Below are 21,829 nucleotides of genomic sequence, written 5' to 3' on the forward strand. Positions count from 1 at the left end.
AAGTCTAGAAACTTCATCTTTTCAAATATGCTTTTCTTTGGTGCTCCAGAATTGCCAGCACCACTATCTTTGCACCATGGGACCAAATCAGTAACTGATTTGACTTAATCATGACTTAATCATTGACTGAGCATTACCTGAGAATAAGAACAGTCCATCTCACCAGCTGGATGCCTCCTAGGCTGATAATGGACAGGTAGTGGATTATTAGGATATGCTGGACACAGGGATAATTCACTTCCTGGGCCAGGTGGGGTGGCCTAGAATTTCATCCCACCACTCATAAGAGTGCAAAACTCAAAAATTGTTTCTGGATTCTACATTTAATATTTCTGGACTGCAGTTTACCACAAGTAGTTGGTATCACAGAAAGGGAAACTGTGGATAACAAGTGCTACTGTATAGAGGAAATAATGCAATAAGACAGCATTGTCTAGAAGAGAAGAACCACATCAGAATATATCAATAGATCGTCTTCACTGAGGACTAGGGAATCAGAAAGTTCCATTGTCGTGATGGCTATCTGACTGCCACAGCTGCCCAAAACGTTCAGAGTGTGTGTGTAAAGTGAGTGAATTTTATTTTATGTAAATATACCTCGATACAGGGAAACAAATACCTTTTCTTTTCAGCTAGGACATGAGAGACTGTGAGAGCCCAGACCCACACAAGAACTAACAAGACATTCTCCTGATTCCCACTGAGTTCATCTGCAGAGCAGAGTACTCTCTGGGTGAATGCTGGCCTTTTCTCCTTGGGGAAGGGCTTGTTAATTCTGGGGGCGAGCAGAGACTCCAGTCAGATTCCAACAGAGAGGCGGAAGCTGTGGGAGGCGAGAACCAGCAGAGGCCCACGTCACTCAGGACTGTCGTTGTGGACTGAAAATTGGAGCGTCATAAAATACAGCCATGGATTTCCCCTTCTTCCACCTCCCGCTCACATCCCCACTCCTAATTTTTATGAAGATCTATTTTCAGTTTACTTAATTTTTTTAATCTGGGGAATTTGTCGTTACTATCTCCTCTGCTGCGTGTTTTTTTTTTTTTTTTGATTGAAGGTTTTATTCCTGGGAATGTGCTTCTGGAGCTCTAAGACTTACACATGAGTACGAGGGCTGTGCACTATGTGGGGCCAGGAATCTCTGACAATTGTTTGAAGGTGCAGGAACAGTTTAGAGTGTCGCTCAAATTGGGCATGGTGGGGCACCTCTGGCTATAAGCAATGGGGAGAGGGGCTGTTGTGTTCACAACCCCAATCTTATGTGTGCCAGGGTGAACCAGCTGCTTTACAAACTAAAATGAGCTCACAGTCCCAGCACTCCCAATCCACTATGCACGCAAGCTGTACAGGGCAATGACCTGTCCACAGCATGCATCGCCAGTGTGTACAGAGCTCTGAAGTTAGGTCTGGCGGGCTCACAGGAACTCAGTCATGACCTCTGACCCTCTCAGCTCTGTGGCCTATGCCAAGAATACCCACAGAGCCCCAGCAATTTTTGGTGGTTATGTTCCAAGGGTCATAAATCGAAAATTTAAATACAATTTAAATTAATTTTGTTTAAAGAAAAAATGGGGCATTAAACGTATAAAAATTTACTTAAAGCTAAAAATATTGAATAAAGAGATAAGCCCAACTGAAAATTGTAGAAATGAATATAAGTAATTGAAAATAGAAATGAAGTAGGGGCATATTGAAAAAAATTGAAAATTTGTCAACTGGAAGATGACATGTATCTGCATGACAACACAAAAAGATGAGCTGAAGAACACTTTAACAAGGGAACTGCAAGAGATACAATGGGCAGACCAGAACAATTTCTACGTATTTTTCTATATTAATACATGCAATAATTTAAGAATTCCAGAAAGCACGTGGATTCCATATATATGTATTTCCCAGCTTTCCAGAATGGATATGAGCAGAGTGGAGAGAGGGCACTTTGGAGTTGCAGTAAGTGGAAAACTTCGAGAATTGAAGAAAAATTCAGGAAACTAGTGAATTCCAAAGCAAAACATATCTAAGGTAAAAATGAAAGAAATAAATCTTGCATTTACTTATTTATTTTTACCTAGAAACCATTTATTTAAGGTATACAAACATCATGAATTTCATGTATACAAATTTAGTGATTCTTCTCACCCTACCCTCCCTCCCGCCCACACTCCCACTATTCTTCCTCTCTCTCCTATTCCCATTCTTTTTTTTTTCTTACAAAGATCTATTTTCAATTAACTTTGAAAATAGAATCCTACATTTAAAAACTATTTCAAGATTTCAGAATGACAACGTTCTCAAAGGACAAGCACAAAAGATCACCTGCAAGGGAATATAGTATGTTTCAGTTAGTTGTGGAATTCTTGCGTATTTGACATATGGTGCATCGTGGACTGGTTCTAACTTGGGAACTCCACTCCCAATCTGCTGGCTCCTTGTCATCTTTTCTGCTCTCTTCTGTGGCTGCTTCTACGATCTTCTTTACTGTTTTTCATGTTCTTCACCTTCATTATGGAAACTTTAGTGCACATGAGGATTTCTGTCTTGTTTACTACTTGGGGATTGGTGAGCTTTTTTTTTTTTCATTTTTTCTAAATGTATATAAGGTGAACAAATTTCGTGTATCTAATATATACAGATTTAGGAGCATAGTGATAAATCTCACCTTATCCTCCCTCTTGCCCACACTCCCATCCTCCAACTTTCCTCCTTTCTTAGTCTTTCTTTTAAATTTTACAATGATATACTTTCAGTTTATTTTATGATCATAAGCTTCACATTCCACTATGTAAAGAAGTCAACAAATAGTAAAAAGAAAAAAAATACTGTTTCTCAGCAGTAGAGCAGGGCTGTAACCAACAATCAAATCTCAGAATGTCAGTTTTGTTCAATTACATTACATTTTTGAGCTCTTTAAATATACAGATTGCTTTCCTTCTATGATTTTAAAAGTATCAGCTCTTATTTTCTTCAAATATTATTTTTGCCATTGTCTGTGCATCCTCTGTTTGGACTACAACTTAACGTTTAAGTATGTTAGGACTTCTCCTACATTCTCTAAGTTGACTAATAATATTTTACATTTATTGCTTTTTCTAATTTTTCTTTATTCTGGATAGTTTCTTCTAACATCATTTTTTAAGATTTTATTTATTTACTTGACAGGTAGAGTTACAGACAGTGAGAGAGAGAGAGAGACAGAGAGACAGAGAGAGACAGAGAGATAGGTCTTCCTTTCACTGGTTCACTCACCAAATGGCCACAAAGGCCGGAGCTATGCCATCCGGAGCCAGGAGCCAGGTGCTTTTTCCTGCAGGGGCCCAAGCACTTGGGCCATCTTCCCCGCTTTCCCAAGCCACAGCAGACAGCTGGATTGGAAGAGGAGCAACCAGGACTAGAACTGGCGCCCTTATGGGATGCTGGCGCCGCAGGAGGAGGATTAACCTAGTGTGCCACAGTGCCAGCTCCCCTCTAACTTATCTTTAATACACTAATTAATTGTAAGCTATGTCTACTCTATTGATTAACTGTTAATTCTAATTTTACTAATTAACATATTATAAGTTCTATTGGAGTTCTTTTTAAAAATAAAATTTGTTCTTTAATTCTATGAACATATTAATTGTATTTTTCTTACATTCTCTCTGAGTCTGTGATAGCACAAGCCCAATTCATATGCTGCTTCTTATTCATTTTGTGTTATGTTTTAGAGTACCTAAATAGTTTTTTATTAGAAATTAAATTTAAAATAGAAAATATTTGCTCACTACATTTGAGATTAAAACATGTTATTTTTTTCCCAGGGAATATTTTCATTTATTTTTGAATAGAACTTGACAGTACTTGATCCACTTAAACAAGTTTCAGACATTAGGATGTTCTAGGCATGGGCAGTGACTTCAATCTCAATTGATGACCTTGCAAAGACTAATTTAATTCTGCTTTGTACTCCCTGCTTTTAGAAGACCCAACATCCATTACTTTGGACCTTTAATGCTTCCAAATTCCACTTCTAGCTCTCACTCACTTCTCAGATGCCCAAATATCCTTTTTGACAAGAGATGCCTCCATTATTGATCTTACCTCTCTACAATTCAATCTTATAACTTGTAGCCAATAATTTATAAATATTGACTGTCTATTTGATGCATAAAAATATTTAGTGCAATATGTTTCTGAAATTAATTTACCATTAAAAGAAGTCAAAGACCTCTGCTGTTTTGTAAGTAAATCTAATTATTTAAAGATCAGTCTTTACTTTTCATATAAACATCATTTTCACAGGCAAAGACCTTGAGTTTATTAGCTTTAAAAAGCTGGCAAACAACACACTAATCTTCATAAAAACCTGAATTTACATCTAATTAAGGAAGACTACAGCAGCAACAACCAAAAATGTTTAATCTAATAATATCCAATTTATAATTTCATTTATTGAAAGACAGGTTAAAATCTCACATTTGTGTGTGTGTGTGTGTGTGTATGTTTGACATTTTTCTTCATGTTATTTGGATACATGTTATTAAGTCTTGACCAAGAGGGTCAACCATTCTCTTCAATTTTTCTAAGTTAATGATAAATCACTGATGTCTCTGTTCATAGAACATTCATTTTAGAAAATTGTAAATTCTTCCTTTTTATTGAGATGGAAATATTGCACAAAAATTGCCCCTTTCTTCAGGATCTGGGGGCACCCTTTTGAAATGTAATGATTGTGGAAAACAGGTGGGATTCTCTGGAAGAAGGGGAGCCTAACTTCAGTAAGAGATAATTAGCAGACACCAATGGCCTCCTCCAGCTTGTCAAGTTCACTGTGAATGCCCACCAGTGCTTTCCATTGAGCTCAGGCCTTTGTTGAAAATCCTGCAGCCCTTGGTTTCTTGAATGTTGAGTTCAATTTTTCTCTTCTATTACAAGTCTTTCTCCTTTGTTTCAAAAGTCTTGGATAAAGTTTATTTTTTGTCTATTTAACTAATTTGGTATAATTTTTAAGTTTAGCTCCATATAAACTAATATTTTGGTATATATTCATGTTGCACTATTTTGTTATAAAATATTTATATTTCAATTAATGTAACTTGATTTAGAATTTACTCAAGTATTATTTTGGAAGATTTTTACATTATTTATATTTTCTACTCTTCAACTTAAATTATATGTGCCTTTATATTTAAAGTATATCTTTAATAAACAGAAACAATCCTGTTACTTTATCAAGTCCTATAATTTTAATATTTTACTTAGTAAATGTAATGTAACAAGTAAAATGTAACATTTAACATAATGCCATTTACAATGGAATTTTATCTCACTTGACATATTTTATTGAGGCCAATGGCACTCTTCAACAAACACATGAAAAATGAATAAAAGTCTTAAATTTTTTATTTCAAACACAGTAGTAGAGAGAGTGTGACATAAACAATACACATTTATCTCTGGGTGCCAATTTTTCCCATTTTCTTCTTTACGCTTTTATTTTGGTGCCATCAAGTAACTCTCATTTGATTTCCTTGTTCCTGATTGAATAAACTTTAATTTCTTGCAGGTTTACTGTGCCTCTGATGCCATGCTGATGTAAGTCTTCACTGCCTTCATTTCTGTATATTCCATTAATCTGTCTGTGTGTTCACTAGCCCTATCATGCTCTGTCCCAAAAACGCCTATCAAAATGAAACTTTGAGTTATTGGTTTTAGATGTTCAATTTTTTTGTTTTAGAATGTTCTTTAATCAGTTTCATATATTACAAATCTATAATTAAGTTTGCAGCATTTTATCTACTTTATACTTCTTTCCAATTTTTGCTCAAATATTTCAGTAATAATAATCTGAAATTATTTCCTTCTAGTTTTACAATCTAGATAACACAGCTTCTATTTTCTGGTTTATTTCTCTGTAATACTATCCATAAAATTTTGTCAGCACACATATTTATAAATTAGGATTCTATATCCATCATATTGTTTAAAAAGAATCACAGTGGTCCCAGAAAATGTTTTCTTCCTCAGGAGCATGCCCTCTCAATCATTTATTAGATGCTGCAATGGAGAGTTGATCTTTTCAGAATCAACTCCTAAGGATCACAGTGTGAGCTGTGCCAATGCTAGATTTCAATAGGACTCTATTTTCCTCTGTTTATTCCTGTTCTGCCACGTTACCTGATTAGTATGTGAAATGGCAAGCCTGCACTACTGCAAAAGACTCAGTTCCACATCCAGGATTTACCAGTGTAAATCTTTATCCACTTGTCATGTGCAGATTCAGAATAAAGGAGATGTCCCAGAGGAGAGATGGTCTGTACACTTAAGACACCTTAGGCTCCCAATTATATGACCTAAGTCTAGGGTGACTGCAAAAAGCTCTTCTGGTTTCTCTATCTGGGAGCAGCAGCATTTTCCAGGGGTTGATACTTTATTCTCAGTCTTGAAATATGTCTTGAATATGGATAAATATGCCAAAAGGAAAAGCAAGTGCAGAATCTCAGAATACATTCATCATTCTTTTGGGTTTCCCATCCTTGCCTATTTTGTTGCCAATCCTCTCTTCATAGTTGATCTTTTAAAATTTGGTTGTAAATTGACAACTGATCACTTTGTATATAAGGCTACTTCAAAAAGATCAGGGAAATTGGAAACAAAATGTTTATTTTGATGCAAACATTTCTTGAAATCCACAGTTTTTTCAAAATATGCACTTCTATGAACTTTTTGAAAATCCTTTTATGGTGTATAATTTGATGTCATGATTCATGTGTACAATCGGCCATGATTAATCCATGTATCTTTCACTTCAAAAATGTATCATTTTTGTAAAGAAAATATGTGAAATGTATGTACTTAAAATTGATAAATATATAATACATTATTATTCATTGTTGTCATATCTCTGCAATGAACATAAAAAAGTCTTTCCTCCTTTCTAACTGAAACTTTGTAACATTTTGTCATCAGAATTCTAGCTCCTCCATCTCCTTTCTCTGGTATCTACCATCCCTCTCTCTGCGTCTGTGAGTTCTTTTGTATTCATGAAGTCTTTTGCTTAAATATATGTATTCTAAATAATCTTAACTCTTTTTAAATTATCAGTCTTCCCAAATCTAGACACCCTTTTATTCTATATAATACCTTGGTTTTTTCCAACCAAAAATCCATGTTCTGTTGAAATCACCATCATGCTTTTTCTTGTTTGATACATATTTTGGACACCTTTTAAGTGTGTTTGAAGAAATGACGCATCAGATGAATTGTAATACACAAGCACATCTTTGCAGCTGAGACATCTTTGCTTATTTAAAATTTAGTCATATAAAACATTTCCAATTAAATTCTATATAATCAAACTCACCACACTGCAGCGATTTTTGTTATCCTTTTAACATGAATTATTAAATAAGCCCTATCAATAGTCTTGTATTGCTTTAAATATCAATGCTTTATACATGTATACTACTACAGGTTATGCAGCAAATAAGTAAAAAAATATTGGAAACACACACACTAATAAAATTTTAGAATGACATAAAAGATATGCACTGTTAAATAAAAATGGATACACTTTGCTTCTAAAATAAGTAGTTGCATGAGGGTGAGCCCTTAGGGAAATCATGTTCATGTAAACAAGGTGTAGAACAAATGCTATGTTTGGTCTCACAAACGAAATTCAGGGAACACTAGCCAAGGTAGAACTGTCAGATGAAAATTCTTGCATGGAGAAAAGCAAGACTTTTCTTTAATAAATGCCTACATCATTTTAATAGCAGATTCTACCGTAGTGTCAGTAGCATAGTAATACACAAAGCACCAGACATTCTTTTAGCAAAATTCTGACAAGCCAGTCATAAGAGCAATGTATGTCCATCTGAAAGAATAATTAAAAAGACCTTCCAAGTGTATAGTAGATTCTTCCTGGAAGGCAAAATCTTTTAGGCATTTGTTGATCAAGGTTTGAAAATGTTCCATGAGAACATGTGCCTTACCTGACTCCTCAAAGTTGCTGTTGTAGACTTCCCAGGTTTCACTTACTCGAAGAAGATTCTCTTCCACAGCTTGGATGTCCATGGAGGGGCAGTTGCATTCTGGGAACCTGGGGCCACACTGACACCAGCAGTCATTGTCCTTGCAGATAAACTCTCCTTCCGAATTGCAAGCGATGTAGCTCAGAGCTGCTTGTACAAAGCACTCCTCGAGATAGTCTGGAAGGAGAACTTGAAGCCCTGTAGAGAACAAGCAGAGAAATCAAAAACGTTGGCTTCAATACAGAAAACAGTAAACAACAATAACAACAACACAAAACCCAACCAAAAAACCTATTAACAGTATTCAATAACCAGTAAAAATGTACATTAATTGATAAATGTGTATTTTAAAGCTTTCATTAGAAAATTATTTATGTCTAGGTATTTTCAAACACTCTTATTTTTTCAGCTTATGCTGACCCCATGAATATGGACTCTTAGAAACCATGGAATTCCGCCAGTGCTGCGGCTCAATAGGCTAATCCTCTACCTGCAGCACCGGCACACCGGGTTCTAGTCCTGGTCGGGGTGCCGGATTCTGTCCTGGTTGCTCCTCTTCCAGTCTAGCTCTCTGCTGTGGCCTGGGAAGCCAGTGGAGGATGGCCCAAGTGCTTGGGCCCTGCACCCGCATGGGAAACCAGGAGAAGCACCTGGCTCCTGGCTTCAGATCAGCACAGTGCGCCGGTTGCAGCGGCCATTGGAGGGTGAACCAACAGAAAAAGGAAGACCTTTCTCTCTGTCTCTCTCTCTCTCACTGTCCACTCTGCCTGTCAAAAAAAAAAAAAACTATGTAATTCATTAAGGCCTTAAAGTATCTGACTTGCTTTTTAGACTTACTGAGTGGGTTTGCTGATGTAATTGAGAAGAACATTTGGACTGATTTAGATATTCCACAGTTCAAACCTTTGTCATTTGTCAAGACTGCCCACTGATCTAGCTCCTTAATTTTCTACATGAAAGTGCGGTAAAGTTATATCTTAAGAAAAACATTAAAAATGAAAAAATACCAAAAAATATTATTTGGAAGTCTTTGGGAATTCTTCATTTATTATTATATTTAAAGAAAAATATAGCTTTAATTTCATAATGTTTGATATGCTAGAAAAGTTATTAATGGCTATATATTCAAGCTAGCTAGTAGGTAAAAATGAATAAGAGCACATTTAGGCAATACCAAGTCATCATTTGCAACAAACCAGAATTTAAAAAAAAAACTTTTACATGCTTCATTTCTAACAAAAAATAAGCAAGCTTTTGATACTTGACTATTGATGTTAATTTAATAAAAATTATGGAATTAACATCTAGGGAACTTTGAAAATACACTGGCAATTATATCTGCATCATTTTTTCAGATTAACTCTCCCATTTATCACATAAGTAAACCATACTCATTACATATACATTCACCTTTATAATAATTTTATTCCACCTCAAGTAAAAATATTTATCAAATTTCTCCCATTTCAAAGAGAAATTTTAGGTAAGATGATGACTGATGCCTATACTTGTCCTAAAAATACATTTGTAGCACATTTAAGAAAATTAAAAGCTGCAACTATGTAATAATATTATACAATACCAGGGATACATGTAATTCAGTACATGTAATTACTTGGCGGAGCAATTATTATACTAAGTTTGCAAGGATAAGGAAACTTTTTCATGAATAAAGCAGGACTAAGATGCTACTTGACACACGGCTTTTTTGACCATGGAAAATTGGCTGCTCACAGCAAATGATGACTCATTACCAGCACACACACACATATGAATAGAGGGATTTAAATATATATATAATAGAAAGTAATATGATGGCTCAATTCATGGGGGCTATCAAGGGCAACAAGTGAGTTGTTTAGAAAAATAAATCATGTTAATTGGAATTCCTATATAAGGGGATTAATTCACTTGGATTTAAAAAGCTTTTATCTAGATGGGTTAATCTGGTACTTTTTTAGACATAAAATGTATTAAAAGCAATTTCAAGAGCCTAAAAGGAGCTAAATGATGGGATCATAGGAAAGACATTAAAGCGTTGGGGGACGAAGAATGAAAGTATACTAGACAGTAATGTATTTCATCTAAGGCAGATGAAATGGCCAAATGACCTGGGAATATAAAGTAAGAAATATCCTATGAGAGTCTAATTCTATGGGTCACCCAAAATTACCCTCCAATTCAGAAATAACTAGTATTTTCTTCTGAATACCTCCCATCAAGTACTAAAAATACATGAACCTGCCTCCATATCTGCTAATGGAACTCAGGAAAAAGTATATAACTACTAGAACAGCTACAGTAACTAAAATTTTGTTTAGCCAGATATTTGGAGACTACAAATATATGTTAAGTTTAATTTTACAGGAAACAAAGAAAACATTGAACAAACTATTGTACTGTAATTTTCAATGCATAGGTATATTTGTACTTTTATTGGAGAGAAAAGGCTGAGATGAGCTTAGACAGTATCTGCTCTAGTTTCTATACATATATAAACTCACATTTTGTACAACCATACAAAAATATGGATGAAATACAGTGACAGATTATTTGAAACATTGATTGTCACTGTATTACCGGTCCACCAACATAAATGGTAATTGACACATGAAGAGACAATTTGGACTGCTGTGGCAGGGAAGTTAGAGAAGCTGGGGACTACCCCTATGGAATCTTCAAAAACTGTACAGAAAGGAGGGTAGAAACACTCACTGATCACACTTCCACATGGTTCTAGGAATTCAGGGCAACAGACTATGAGGTAGAACAACTGTGAGAAGCTGAAAATCACAAGTAAAATATGAATGTTAACAGCACCAGAGGACTAGTTTGTTCTGAACCAACTCTCTTCTTTGGGAACAACTAGAAAAGCTAAATAAACAGTAAAAAAATGATCAGCTTAAAGGGACCAAAATGCCAACAAGGCAGGGAGAATTTCAGCGTGCTAATCTGGCAAAAAAATAAAATAAAATCTCTCCTGAGAAAGTACAATATTGGAAACATCTTGTCTCTGAGAGTTTTGAGAGTTTTGCCTGGTGTCAAAGAAGAAATCAACATTTTGAGACACAAAATGCAAATGCAAAGAGAGAAAATTCCTTAGGATTTATAGGAACCCAGACGAGGTACAAACCCAAAAAGCAGAGAAAAACTGCAACACCCAACCAAACGAATTTACCGATTAGCTTTCACTGGTTATGAAACCTAGTTTACAGTGGCTGAATTCAAAATAGATGAAAGGACTGTGGGAAATAAAGAAAAGTTTCTCTAAAAGATACAAACATCGTCAAACTTCAAAATTATTTTTACAGATGCATACATAACACCAGAAACCAATCTCAATAACATGAACATACAAGTAGCAAAGGAACAACATAAAGGCTATCAAAGATGAACTATAAATTGATTTCCAAGCTGTGGGCAAAATTAAATGATAAAATAAACAATTTGGAAAAATTATAAATTATAAAAATAATATGTAAACAGACATTATGCAAATAACAAAGCATAAATGGAATTTAAAGGGAAATTGATGGATGTAACAGAACAGACACAGCAGAGGATATAATTAGTTAAGCTGGAACACCTCTGGAGAATATATTGAAGTAAACTAATAAAAAGACAGAGAGGCTGGCTTTATGGCATAGCAGGTTAAGCACTGCCTGCAGTGCCGGCGTCCCATATAGGTGCAGGTTTGAGTCCTAGGTGCTCCACTTCCCATCCAGCTCTCTGCTACAGCTTGAAAAATTAGTAGAAGATGGCCCAAGTCCTTTGGATCCTGAACCCACATGGGAGACGAGGAAGAAGCTCTTGGCTCCTGGCTCTGGACTGGCACAGCTCTGGCCATTGTGGACATCTGGGGAGGGAACCAGCAGACAGAAGACCCCTCTCTTTCTCTCTGCCTTGCCTCTCTGTAGCTCTTCCAAATAAATAAATAAAAAATTTTAAGAAAAGACAAAGAAATATTTTACACAGAAGACAGCTTCAGATACATATGGGTCAAGCTAGGAAGAGCTAAAATACATTTATTTGGAGCTCCAGAATGGGAGAATAGAAAAGAAAGATTTTATAAAAAGTATAATTTTATAAAGCTTATGAGAGTCTTCATATGAGAGTCTTCAAGAAAATAGTCATTTGTATCACATAAAAATTGTGTAGCAAGATAAATAGCTGACTAGTGTCTCTAATTCTATTTTGATCATGTCCCACATAAAATCCTTTAGAAATAGGAAGCACTCCTTTGGAATATATTAAATTCCATCTAAAATTTAGATTATATATTAAATAGGCCATAATTAGTTCATTCCTTTTGCAGTATGTAAATATGTATATTTCAAAATAAAAATATTACACTGCATGTATTTATACAGCAGTGGAATCTAATATTGATAATTTGCCATTAATATATATTTTTTCAATAGTACAAGTATATGAATAAGATATATATCTATAATGTTATATATCTAGATATGTCCCTATACATAATGCTTACAGACATATATGCAATATATATATACATGCATGTGTATACATACACATACATATACATATTATGGATTCTTTGAGGTCACAATTTCATTCCACTTTCCCTATATATTATTGTTCAAATGTATTTCTTTATAAAAATCTTTTCTTATTCATTCACACTTCACACTTCATTTATTTTCCCAAAGAAACCTTTTATTTAATGAGTACAAATTTCATAACTACAACTTTAGGTATATAGTGATTCTTCCAACCATACCTACCTTCCCACCCCACTTACTCCTCCCTCTCCCTTTCCCAGTCTTGTTCTCCATTAACATTCATTTTTAATTAACTTTATACACAGAAGACCAATTCTATATTCAGTAAAGATTTCAACAATTTGCACACACACACACACACACACACACACAACTGTTTGAGAACTGGTTTTACGGTTTACTCTCATAATGCAACCCACTGAGGACAGAGGTCCTGAATGGGGAGTTAGTGCAAAGTGACTCCTGTCGTTAATTTAACAATTAACAATTTTTAAAATATTTACTTATTTATTTGAAATAAAGAGTTACAGAGAGAGAGAGAGAGAGAGAGAGAGAGAGAGAGAGGTCTTCCATCTGATGATTCACTCCCCAATTGGCTGCAACAGCCGGAGCTGCGCCAATTTGAAGCCAGGAGCCAGGAGCTTCCTCTGGGTCTCCTATGCAGGTGCAGGGGCCCAAGAACTTGGGCCATCTTCTACTGCTTTCCCAGGCCATAGCAGAGAGCTGGATGGGAAGTGGAGCAGCCAGGTCTCAAACCAGCACCCGTATTGGATGCTGGCACTTCAGGCCAGGGCATTAACCCACTGTGCCACAGCGCTGACCCCAACAATTAACAATCTGATGTACGACTTCAGTGACCTCCTGAGGCTCTTGACATGAACTGCCTAGGCTATGGAAGCCTTTTGAGTCCACAAACTCTGCCAGTATTTACAAGACCATCAGCATAGTGGAAATTCTCTCCTCCCTTCAGAGAAAAGTGCATCCTTCTTTGATGGTCACTTCCTTCCACTGGAGTCACTCTCATAGAGATCCTTCATTTAGTACATTTTTCCACAGTGCATTGCCTCTCCATGCCTTAAATGCTCTCATGGGCTTTTCAGGCAGACCAGAATGTCTTATGGGCTGATTCTCAGGTCAGAGTATTACTTAAAGTGATTGTCATTCTATGAGTCTGCTGCGTGGACTCCTTCCCATGTTAGAACATTCTCTCCTTTTAATTCTATCTGTTAGTATTACCAAACATGTGATCTTATTTATGTTATCACTTTAACACTTTATCATATCTATATGATCATTTGAATGCTTAATATGGTCACTTTAACACTTAAAATGGCACTTTTATCACCCAGCTTAAGGGGATTTGAGGTCCTATGGCAAGTTTTAAAAATGTACCCTTAGAAGTAAGTCCATAGGATGTATGCAGAACTATAAAGCTTTACAGTTACAAACTTCCACCTCCCTCTCTTATTCCCACCCTTATTTTTTGCTGACATCTATTTTAAGTAGACTTTTTATACATATGATTAACTTTATGTTAAGAGTTCAACAAATAGAATGAGGAAAAGAAAAGAAAAACTGTTCCTCAGGAGTCAAGACAAGCGCTGTTCAAGTCATTGCTTCTCAAAGTGTCAATTTCACTTCTACATATTTCCTCTTAGGGGCTGTATTAGTTATCACACATAAGGGACATCATATGGTTTTTGTCCCTTTGGGACTGGCCTATTTCACTTAGTATATTTTCCAGATTCACCCATTTTGTTGCAAATGACAGGATTTCATTTTTTTAAACACTGTATAGTATTCCGTAGAATACATATTCCATAATTTCTTCATCTAGTCTTCAGTTGACAGGCATTTAGGTTGATTCCTCATCTTAGCTATTGTGAATTGAGCTGCAATAAACATGGGGGTGCATATAATTTTTTTTATTTGCTGATTACATTTCCCTTTGGTAAACTCTCAGGAGTGGGATGGCTGCATTGTATAGTAGGTCTATATTCAGATTTGGACATCTCCATACTGTCTTCCACAGTGTCTTTACCAGTATACCTGCCCACCAACAATGCATTAGGGTACCTTTTTCCCCACATCCTTGCCAGCATCTGTTGTTAGTTGATTTCTGTATGAAAGCCATTCTAACTGGGGTTAAGTGAAACCTCATTGTGGTTTTTATTTTTCTTTCCCTGAGGGCTTGTGGTCCAGAACATTTTTTTCATGTGTCTGTTGGCCATTTGGATGTCCTCTTTTAAAAATGTCTGAATAAGTCCTTTACCCATTTCTTAACTGAGTTGTTTGTTTTGTTGTTGAGTTTCTTTATCTCTTTATATATTCTGGTTATTGATTGTTTATCAGTTGCATTGTTTGCAAGTAAGTTCTCCCATTCTGTGGGGTGCCACTTTGTTTTCCTGAATATTTCTTTTGTAGTACAGAAGCTTCTCAATTTGATGTAATCTCATTTGTCAATTTTGGATTTGACTGTATCTCTGGGGTCTTTTCCAAGAGTTCTTTGCCTGACCAATATTTTGCAGGGATTCTCCAATTTTCTCTAATAATTTGATGGTATTAAGTCATAGATTTAGCTCTTTAATTCATTTGGAATGTATTTTTGTATAAGGTATAAAGGTAGGGTTCTTGATTCATACTTCTGTTTGTGGAAATACAGTTTTCCCAGCACCATTTGTTGAAGAGACTGTCCTTGCTCCAGGGGCTGGTTTTAGCTCCTTGATCAAATATAAGCTGGTTGTAGATTCTTGGATTAATTTCTGGCATTTTTAGTCTATTTCATTTGTCTATCCATCTGTTTTTGTACCAGTATCAGACTGTTTTGATTATAACTGTAGTGTTTCTTGATATCTACTATTGTGATGCCTCTGGCTTTGTTTTTGTTGCATAAAATTGCTTTAGCAATTCAAGGTCTCCTATATTTCTATATGAATTTCAGCATCCTTTTTTCTAGATCTGAGAAGAATGTCTTTGATATGTTTATTGGTGTCATGTTGAATCTGTAAATTGCTTTTGGAAGAATGGACATTTTGTTGGTATTGATTCTTCCAATCCATAATCATGGAGGATTTTCCATTTTTTGTATCTTCTATTTCTTTCTTGAATCTTTATAATTCTCATCATAGAGAACTTTGACATCCCTGGTTAAATTTATTCCAAGGTTTTTTTAATTTTTTTTTATATGTGTGGCTATTATGAATGGGATTGATCTTAAAAACTCAATCTCAGCCATGACGTTGTCTGTATATACAAAGGCTATTGATTTTTGTGTATTGATTTTTATATCCTGTTACTTTATGAAACTCTTCTACAAGTTCCAATATCTCTTGGTGGAGACTATATATTTAGATTGGACCATTTGGTTTATAGTGTTAATTTACTCTACTGTTTCCTTGCTGATTTTTTGTCTGGTTGATCTGTCCATTGCTGAAAGTGTGGTATTGAAATCCCCCATTACTGTTGTATTTGAGTCTAGAACCCCCTTTAGATCCCTTAACATTTCTTTTAAATATCCAGGTGTCCTGTAATTAGATGCATATACATTTAACATAGTAACATCTTCCTGTTGAGTTGATCTCTTAATTATTACATAGTGTCCTACTTTGTTTCTTTTAACAGTTTTTTGTGTAGTGTATATTTTGTCTGATGTTGGGATGGCTATACCAGCTCTTTTTTGGTTTCTGTTAGCATGGAATATCTTTTTCCAGCTTTTCACTTTCAGTCTTCCTGCATCTTTGTTAGTGAGATATGTTTCCTGTAGGCAGCAAATCAATGGGTATTGTTTTTTAATCCATTCAGCCTGTCTGTGCCTTTTCACTGGAAAGTTGAGGCCATTTACATTCAAGTTGACTATTGATAAATAACAACCTTGCCCTGCCATTTTTCCATAAATATTCCTATTATTGACTTTATATTTACTTTGTACTTTTACTGGGAGATGTCCTTCCTTTACCTTCTTCTGTAGTGATGAACATGTTTTGTGTTTCTGTGTGCAGAACATCCATAAGCATCTTCTGCAGGGCTATATGGGTGGTGACAAATTCTTTCAATTTCTGTAAGTAGAGCTGAGACTGGAACCCAGGCACTCTGATATGTGACATAAGCATCTAAAGGGGCATCTTAATTGCTATACTATATATGGGCTCATAGGCTCTTTATTTTTTGAAAAATATCTGTTCTGTAATTTTACTGGCAAAGTCAGATTTCAAGGTTAAAGAAACTGATAAACCCAGCTTATTGCTGGAAGACATTAATTTCATTTAACTTTCATCAAAATTAATGTTATTTGCATACTTTCAGATTCCATCTTCATAATGTTATATTATGTAGATAGTTAAGTTATGGGTTTTTATTCTGATTTTGTGCTTAATGTATCTGACTTTAATGATTACTGACACTTTCTTTGCTTGGTTCTAATAAAATTCCACTACAGGAGCTATGCTTCTTCTATTATAAGGTTTGAGGTTTGAAAGAAGGTCTTTACTGAAAAAAACTGTCATTTTCTCATATTGTTCTCAATGAAGTGGGAAGATTCAAAATTGAACCGAACACTGTATGGTTAGAAATAAAACACAGTAGGAACACAGACTGTTTTCCTCCTGTCTATGTCCCTATCAGCTGTATCTATATCCGCCCATTCATTAAACCAACTTAAAATTAGCTAGCTAAGCATGAAGACACAAAGACCTACAGCAGTAACCTTAATAAACTCTTGTTCAGTGACACTGGTTTTTCAGTTGCTACTCACAGTGAGATGGAGCTTTAATGCCATTCAGAAAGATGCACAAGGTTATACTGATCACACTGGTGAATACTGTACACTGTCGTGTGAAGTGAAAGGCTACAGCTAATGCTGAGTTCTAGAAGGTGAATTGACAGTATGCTTGGACTTGAAGTACAATCAAAAAGAACAATATACAGAATGTTGAAGGATTTAAAATTGATTTCCCGAGATTATCTTTGGTAAGGTTTGCAGGGATGTAAAATAAATTGCACTAGACAATTGAAAATTCAAGCCTGGAAAGCAGAAAAAAAGTGAAAGATGCAGATATGCATCTCTAAGTCACATCAATTGAAGAGAAGAAATACTAATTACACAACAGGGAAGACTATTTATTCCCTACATTACTTTGTTTTCAAGATGGGAGGCTAAAGTTTGTTTTTATGATATACTATTCTGAAAATAAGCACTGATTCTGAGAATAAAAGAAATGTTTCAATAAGTAATCTTTGTGATAAAGCAATTTTTAAAATAGAAAATTGGACAAACATTTTTATTTTTTTGATTGAAATCAGTATTTCAAAGAAAGTTAATCCATACATTAAAAAGGAATAAACAGTAATACATAGATATTACAAGTAATTATTGAAAGATTGAATTTCTACTTAGAGAAAATATCTCAGTAAGTTTAAATGTAAAATATTGATAAGTTGTATAACATTCAAAGTCTTGAAATATTAAGTACTTTATACATGTTTTTATACAAAAATAAATCACAGGTAGTTAGTATTTATGGTAATTTTAAGATAATTGAAATGTTCATTTAAGTATTTATATTTATGTATTTGAAAGGCAGAGTGATAGAGAGGGACAGATGCAGAGACTCTGATTATCCATTAATTGGTTCACTCCCCAAATGGCCACAACAGCCAGTTCTGGACTAGGTCAAAACCAAGAGCCAGGAGCTCCTTACTGGTCTGTCATATGCATCCAAGTGCCCAAGCTCTTGGGTCATCTTCCATCACCTTCTCAGGCACATTAACAGGAATCTGGATCAAAAGTGAAACAACCAGGACTTGACTCAGAGCTCCAGCATGAGACACTGGCTTTGCAAGCAGCAGCTTAGGCCAGCCCTTCTGGTAATTTATACAAATGAATGCTGTTACATTTGTTAAGACTGAAATGTTAAAGAGAGAAGAGTATTTGGCCAGCAGTGAATCCACCAGTTACGATGCTCATTTTCCACATCAGGGTGCCTGGGTTCAATGCCTGCCTCCAGCTCCCATTCCAGCTTTCTGCCAATGCAGCCCCTGGGAACAGTGATGATGGCTTAGGTAACTGAATCCTTGAAAGCCATTCTGGGAGCAGCAGAGGGTTCTCAGCTCCTGGAAAGCCGTAGTCCAGCCCAGACCACTGTAGGCCATTTAGGGGAGTAAACCAGAGGACAGAAGCACTCCCTCCATCTGTCTGTTTCTCTCAGTCTTCCTGTATCTCAAATGCATACGGAAAGTTGAGGAATGAAGTTTCATAAAGTTTTAAGCATTTGCATGTAAAGCTGAATAATGTAAATGGAGCTCTAATGTATATACTTCCAAAAAATACTAGAGAATAACAACTCAAAATCACCTCTTTGATCAGTCAACTTAATATATACACAAGTCATCACCAAGACTTCTGAACTTGTTCAACGAGCATATTTCAACCTGTGTATCCAAAACTCTTCCTCAACCATAAGAATGAGCAAGTATGCATATTTATAACCACTCTGGTGATAGTACATATTTATAAAAGTTAATATGAATAAAACATTCTCTATTGAATTATCTATCAGCATTCAATAGAAAATTGCAAATCATTAACACTAGCACAAATTTGATCTTTCAAAATGAAAATAATGTGAATTCAAGTATTTTGTTGATATGTTCTCAAGTATATTTCTATTAATCAGAAGAATGCAGTCTTGCTTCCATATTAGTTTAAATTTGAAATCCAACAGATCATTTACATTACCAATAAACATGGTTACAACTTTTACTATCATTTACAAGGGAAAGGAGAGCCCAGTAGGCCTCTATTATTTATGGAGACAAAAATTATTGCTTACAAGAAAAACATTACCCAGAAAAACTTTCCATTGCTGAAGAACCGAAGTGACTCCATTTTAAAAGCAAGCAGCCTCCCTTTCCCATAGCAGACCCGAGTCCTTGTAAAAGCAGGCATTCAGGCACTCTGGAGATATCAAAGCTTACCAGGGACAGCTAGCTCGGTAGACCAAGGACAGCACAGTAGAGATTGCTAAACAAAGTAACTCCCTGTACCCAGAGCTTCCATGCTGTATGTAACTCTTCTTTCCTGCTGAGGTAGCCCTTTTTCCTTTAAAAACTCTCCCAAAGACCGGGGCCTCACTCCTACCTCCACTGTGCTGGTTGGTTGGATGGGGTCCCTGTCACGGCTTGTACTCCCGAATAAACCTTGCTTTTGCAGTTCGGTGTGATCGACTCTCTGGGGGTCTCTGCAGGGATCTAACGATCTGGGCACAACATATTGTTTGGTGCCCAACACTGATATATAGTACCTAATTTGAAAAGAAAAGTGAATTTTGACATCTTCATCATCTGGTCTAGATGGTTTATATGGCTGAAAAATTATGAAATAACATTTTACAAGGGTTTGAACCACCTGCCACTGTACACACGGCTGATTTTAAAGAAGTCCCAATAAGAGAATTTTCCAACCATGCTTGTAGACTGTTAGTTAAATGTTACCAACATACCTTGTAACTAAATCTTATTCTCAGGACTCTGAACCAAAACAGAACTGACAGAATCTAGGTTGTCATAGTTACTGCAGCGGAGAGGACTGGTCCTGTTACCTAGTGAACAAAACATTGCATTTATGTATACATCAGACTTTACAATTATTCGTTCAGTTTGTCATAGCTATCTCGTGCTAATATTACCCATTTGAAGGTAAATATCATTAGAGGGGCCAGGGACTAAAACTCAATGAGCAAAACACAGAAGAGCACACAGGACTCTTCCTCATCTTTTTCATCCTGATGTCAGGCACAGAACATGCAGAAAAATAGCAGAAGCCTTCTTTGGTCACAACTCATGATTTTAGGGAAGACATAACAAGAACATGCCTCTTAAGTTAGGGAGAAGGCTTTGAGTTTTAGAAGAAGTATTTTCACTTTCCTCAATAAATCAGACCCATCTGCTAGGTGACTGTCTAAAAACTGGTTGCATTATTAGATTCCTCTACTTAAAAAGCTACACTTATCCCCTCCCCTCTTTCTGGTGGTGTTACAATCTAACTCTGTCTGGCATCTGCATAAATTCTCACTCACAGACAGGCCTTCTCCCTGTCCCGTGGGAAATTCTTTGTTTAGATAATGATCCCCACCTTCAGTCCACCTTGATGAGGGAGGCTCCTTTCTCAGCAGAGACTAATCTGGTGTATGGATGAGCTTTAAAATGAAGCTCACGTTCCAATACCCTCCCAAGCTATTCCTTAACAATTTCCACCTATATTATTCTGTCATTTCTTTCAATTATGGCTGGCAATACACCTTAGTAAATAATTATGAAGTCTCATATTGTAGACTGATTTTTTTTACTTGGATGTCTTGGGAAAGACAGTTTCATCGATTTATGAGGTTGGAAATTTATCCTGAAGATCATTTTAATTGCAATTGTAATGAACTTTGTGTTTTAAAAAAGTAACAAGGATATCTGTGAAAACTAAAATTCAGGTTACTTCATCCACCATACTTACTCATCTCACTCTGGGTCAAACTAGAGACATTTCTAGGACTAGAAACATAGCACATTATCCAGCTACCTGTAACTGCTCTGAACTCGCCTCCCCTCACCCTTCCTTCTGCTACAACCACACTGGTCTTTTCATTTTTCTCGAACACATTCATCAAGCTCCTGGCTTAGGATCCCTGACTTGCTGACCTTATCCTGATGCTTCTCCTCTGAACACGTCCACACTGTCACTCCCTTCAAGTCTGTGCTCCATAGCCATCTCTCAGAACAACACGGACTAACCTATTTAAAGTGAATATTCCTACTTCTTCCAAATATAATTCTGTCCTCTTATCTTGCTTTACTTTTCCCATGGTGATCAGATCCTAAGAGGCCGTATAATTTACTCTTCCCTCATGGATATCACTGATACTTCTCTGCAGAAGCTAAGCACACAAGTGCTGGGGATATGGGCTATTTGGTTCACTTAGGTGACTACAGTGCATCCTCTGTCCTTGTCTAAGATCACAGGCACTGACGAAGTGAAAGAAAATGGAAACACAAGCAAGGAAGACATCAGGGTAATCAGTGATATGAGGAAAGTCTGAAGTAAGCAGCAACAATAAGATGAATCTAAAGAAGATGGATTATTTCTTTCTTTTTTTGGACAGGCAGAGTTAGACAGTGAGAGAGAGAGAGAGAGAGAGAGAGAGAGAGAGAGAAAGGTCTTCCTTTTTTCTGTTGGTTCACCCCCCAAATGGTTGCTATGGCAGGCATGCTGCGCCAATCCGAAGCCAGGAGACAAATGCTTGCTCCTGG

General features: G+C 36.0%; 1 protein-coding gene across 1 annotated transcript in view; it reads right to left on the reverse strand.

Moving 5' to 3' along the window:
• The window catches only part of LOC149121302 (uncharacterized), a 153,287-nt gene extending 133,155 nt beyond the window's left edge, over positions 1–20,132 (reverse strand). Inside the window, exons 1-2 of the mRNA XM_089317022.1 lie at positions 20,032–20,132; positions 7,971–8,207 (exon numbers count right to left, since the gene is read on the reverse strand). The gene's annotated coding sequence lies outside the window, so the exon portion shown is untranslated. The remainder of the gene's footprint in view (positions 1–7,970; positions 8,208–20,031) is intronic.
• Positions 20,133–21,829: the final 1,697 nt, after the last annotated feature.

This window comes from Oryctolagus cuniculus, chromosome 17 (genome assembly GCF_051225735.1).
Source record: "Oryctolagus cuniculus isolate XC-2025 breed Fujian yellow rabbit chromosome 17, ASM5122573v1, whole genome shotgun sequence".
NCBI classification, from domain to species: Eukaryota; Metazoa; Chordata; class Mammalia; order Lagomorpha; family Leporidae; genus Oryctolagus; species Oryctolagus cuniculus.